The sequence below is a fragment of the Oncorhynchus mykiss genome, chromosome 2 (genome assembly GCF_013265735.2).
Source record: "Oncorhynchus mykiss isolate Arlee chromosome 2, USDA_OmykA_1.1, whole genome shotgun sequence".
NCBI classification, from domain to species: Eukaryota; Metazoa; Chordata; class Actinopteri; order Salmoniformes; family Salmonidae; genus Oncorhynchus; species Oncorhynchus mykiss.
Window position 1 is genome coordinate 60,872,819 of NC_048566.1, and position 4,745 is coordinate 60,877,563.

General features: G+C 39.7%; 1 long non-coding RNA gene across 1 annotated transcript; it reads left to right on the plus strand.

Moving 5' to 3' along the window:
• The first annotated feature begins 406 nt into the window (after window positions 1–406).
• On the plus strand, window positions 407–2,619 carry LOC118937285. Its single transcript, XR_005034528.1, has 2 exons — window positions 407–611; window positions 796–2,619. It is a non-coding gene; the product is annotated as an uncharacterized LOC118937285 (long non-coding RNA).
• Window positions 2,620–4,745: the final 2,126 nt, after the last annotated feature.

The window sequence follows — 4,745 nt, forward strand, 5'->3', positions numbered from 1 at the left end:
CGTATTGCCCAGCGACAGCCCCGAAAGGTCTGTATGGAGGAGTGGGCCAAAATCCCTGCTGCAGTGTGTGCAAACCTGGTCAAGAACTACAGGAAACGTATGATCTCTGTAATTGCAAACAAAGGTTTCCGTACCAAATATTAAGTTCTGCTTTTCTGATGTATCAAATACTTATGTCATGCAATAAAATGCACATGAATTACTTAAAAATCATACAATGTGATTTTCTGGATGTTTGTTTTAGATTCCGTCTCTCACAGTTGAAGTGTCCCTATGATAAAAAATTACAGACCTCTACATGCTTTGTCATTAGGAAAACCTGCAAAATCGGCAGTGTATCAAATACTTGTTCTCCCCACTGTATATGACTTGAGTAAGACATTTAATTTTTGAATGTAATGTGTCCTTTATTTACTGTTTGTCTTCTGTGTGACAGCACTCTATGATGGTGTAAAGAAGCAGGTGGGCCGCATGATTGCTGTCTGTCTAGTACATGGGGTTGTAGAGACACATTTTTTCAGAGGCTATACAGGCAAGTGTGTGGCCTACAATCTCCTGTGCCAGAACTGAAAGAAATTGCGGAATATGACTTCAGAGAGAAGTTGGAGAAGGTAAGTACTTTTTACTGTGATGGATGTTAAGTTACTGTTAATTTGCACCAAGTTTGAAAACAATTTGGGTTGTAGTTCATGAATACTTTTCCACGTGGATTTGGTTTCCTTTTGTTGGCAGTCAATCTTTTTTAAGGGTAGTGATAATCAGTTTATTGTTTTGCTAATTTTTCCCAAAACACAGTACAATAAACATTCTAAGATCCAGTTAGCACAAACTGTTGACGAGGCACAGGAAGCGGTCATGTTGGGTCCAGTGCGATACATTCGTACATTGGAGAGGGATGCCCTGGTGGAGTCAGCCACAAAGTTCTACTTAGAAAGCAGGATACGGGATGCTCTTGAGCAGTGAGTTTCCATATATCTAAGGTATCTCAAGTTTAGTTAAATTCTTCAGGGAAAATAAATTTACATTTTTGACTTTATAAATTCAAAGAGGGTCTGGAGTGTCTAGGTCTCCTGCCTTCCATGAATAGACACTCAAGCCTCTTCAGAGAGGTTTCCATCTATGCTGAGAAAACTATTTTTGCCACAGACATAGCTTCTCTCTTCAAAGCAGAGTGCTCCCCACCTGGTACCAGTCAAAGAGCAATGAGAGAAGAGTCATGTTTCTGGAGGGACTGGCATCTGGAGGTGGAAGGTTAGATGCAAAACCATGATCATTGAAGTAATACAGCCCACATCAGTAAAATATCACTTATTCACTCTCACAACTGTGGGACAGCAGTTTATAGCCTTATTCTTCCATAGGCCCCCTAAGAATGTAATAGATCAATTAAATCCCAAACTACTTTCACTTAGAGTATTGTGTTCTCCAATAAGCATTACTTATGGACTTTAATGTCACCCCCTTCAATTTTTTCAGGGGAGAACACACCCTTTAACCATGGAGAAGGTATTAATTTTCACTTTGGGGGCTTCAACATTCCTAGGCTGGGATTGCCAGTGGAGCCACAGCTACAGGCTACAGTTCTATCTGCTACCACGCCAAGTCTAGGTCCAAGAGGCTTCTAAACAGATTCTACCCCCAAGCCATAAGACTCCTGAACATCTAATCAAATGCCTACCCAGACTATTTGCTGCTACTCTATCTATGCATAGTCACGTTAGTATCTCTACCTACATGTTTATATTAACTATTTTCTTTCTTTCTTTGTCGTTTAAAAAAAACTGCATTGTTGGTTAAGGGCTTGTAAGTAAGAATTTCACTGTAAGGTCTACCTACACCTGTTGTATTTGGCGCATGTGACAAATACAATTTGATTTAAAGATAATTAATTTAAGGGGAAATATCCAACATGTTTATCACATGACTACCTAGTAAGTTGGGAATACTGCAGCCAATGTTAATTGGTGATGTGTCCTATAAGAATTGATATTATGAAAGTTTCCGAAAGGATTGTCCGTCAGCAAAAAAAAGTTGTGTAGTGAAAGTTTTCAAAAGCATTACAACCAACCAGAATCAATTGAACCCAGTAATACATAATGCAGCTTTAATATTTGAAAAAATGTATGATTTCTTAGTAGAGTGGGTAAACTGAGCATTATGCAAAGTAGTTAAGGCATGTATGTCAAGGGACTATGTTACAAGAGATCATACGTTTCCTATGTGCAATGTTACCATAAATAAATCTTACAGTAAATATGGACCACATTTCATTTACATGTGTTATGGCAATAAAAACCGTAGTTGGTACATAGGTCATGGTGCAGCAAGTTTGAGGGTAGTGGAGAAGCACAAGTGGGACTTTTTGAGTAAAGTAACTGAGGGCAGAAAAGGATATCAGGGTGCCCAGGAACTTGAAGCTGCTGATAATCTCCATGTACAGTAGATGGGAGAATGGTCAAGTATCACCATCGACTTTTTTTTGCTTACGCTGAGACTGTTGTCCTATCACCATTATGTCAGGTCCCACAGCTCCTTCATGTACTCATGATCACTGGTGATCAGGTGTGCCATGGTAGTGTCGTGTCCATTCTGGGGATACACATTCTTGTGATAATGTAATTACAGGATTTACACCCAGAACCCTGAGTCTGCTAACCGGTTTGTGGGTCAGGATGGCGTTGAAAGCAGAGCTATGAAAGAAGATGCACTCTGACGTATGTGAACATGTATAATTGACATTTGTTGGGACAATAGGCAAACTGGAGTTGTTCCAGTGAGATTTCTGCTACTATGTGCAACACGATATCCGTTGTTCCAGTTTTTAAAATCGATATCGACAGGGCTGCATTAACAAGAGTGTCAGATTGACAAGAGTGTCAGATTGAAGTGTCTGACAAATTAACCATAAGAGCAGATTACTTTTTTTTGTCATCTTTATTGGCACAGTTTTAAAATGTATATTTGCAGTCACTTTCAATTGATTCATTGACTCCAAGAACCATAGATTGTTTGTAGTTCATAACATTAACACAACTGACAAACATTGCTTGACCGTAAATTGGGATACATGTTTTAAAAACAATGTATATTTGATTGGGCTTAATGTTGCATACCTTGTGTTGTGCATGCCAACCAGGTGAGAATCACCAGAATTAATTGATACTTGATGAATCAGGTCTTCTCTGCTGTTTTATCAGCCTCCCCCTTGTCCACTCCAAGCTCTTCTTCATGGTTCACTTTGCAAGACACAATTGTGTGAAAATAAAGCGAAAGGAATGGGAACCCTATTCTTTTGAAGCAGTACTATATAGTACTGGGAAAATGCCTGAAGTTATTTTACCCTAATAAGCTTTGATGGAATATAAATGTTCAAAAAACGAAGTGAAAGTGCACATTAAAGTCTACTCTGTTCGAAAGCTGACATGTAGATGTTTGCAAGGGTTTTACAAGGTTGTCACTAGCCAAATTTGCTTCATGTGAGCTTTTCAGTGTCTTCATGCTAATCGCGAGCTACCTCGGTTAACGCTAGCATGGAAATGACAGCCAGTCAAGCTGTAGAAGTTGCCTACCTTCAGCTGTTGTTTCGCTTAAATACAAGGTTTTGGGCCTGCTTCAGTACTAGCCGATAAGTCACATTTAGGTAGCTTGTCTTCCTTTAGTCAATGATAAAGCAAAATAAAGACAATAGTCCAAAAATCGAGAACTACCAGGATGTTGAACATCTCAGTTGTCTAATCTATGTATGCCTAACCCTGCATTCAAGCAACAATCTTGCTAGTATGTAATTTACCTTGATAGTATTAACATAGTTAAATGTGTTTCCGTGGCTGTTATAGTTGACATGTTTTTTCAGCAAGGCTTTTAATAAAACACAAGACGGCGCCGTTCACTGCGGCTAGCAGTATGACCGGGCAGTTTGAGGCTGACTATATGATATAATATGGCCGGGGTTATTATCTATCAAGTATCTGATTTAGCTTGCGCTAATGTAACAGTAAAACTTTAGACCGTCCCCTCGCCCACACCCGGTCGCGAACCAGGGACACTCTGCACACATCAACAACAGTCACCCACGAAGCATCGTTACCCATCTCTCCACAAAAGCAGCGGCCCTTGCAGAGCAAGGGGAACCGCTACTTCAAGGTCTCACAGAAAGTGACATCACCAATTGAAACGCTAATTAGCGCGCACCGCTAACTAAGCAAGCCGTTTCACATCCATTACACTAAGCACTGCTGATCCTGTTGCTGGATTAATGTTAGCTGAATTTTATAGCCAGTGATGAGAAACAGATCATTCCTCTGTAAACTAGCTGATAAACTTTATGATTCAGTAACAACAATTTTCAAAGACAAAACCGTTACCTTGTAAAGGTGTTCATAATCTGCTTGCAATGCAGTGGGAAAGGAAATTCCTTCAAACTGTGAAATCTGGTTGAAAGGAGGAGCTAGGAAAATTGGCTAGTAAAATTAGCATATTAAAGAATGCGTTAAATTCGCTTGTGTATGTGTATATTTAGCCGCTGTTGGCATTAATTTGACGTGTGCAGGACCACTTGTAGCCGTTTATTTAGCACATGTTGGACCGCCTGCACGCACATTTGCACGCGCTTATTTGACTCGTGCACAAGTTAATTTAACGCATGCACCTGTTTACTTTACACACGTAGCATTAAAAAGATTGCGTTTGACCACGTTCTTTAAGAACCAAACGGCGTTCCATAGAATATCCTGCCATTTTCCTCT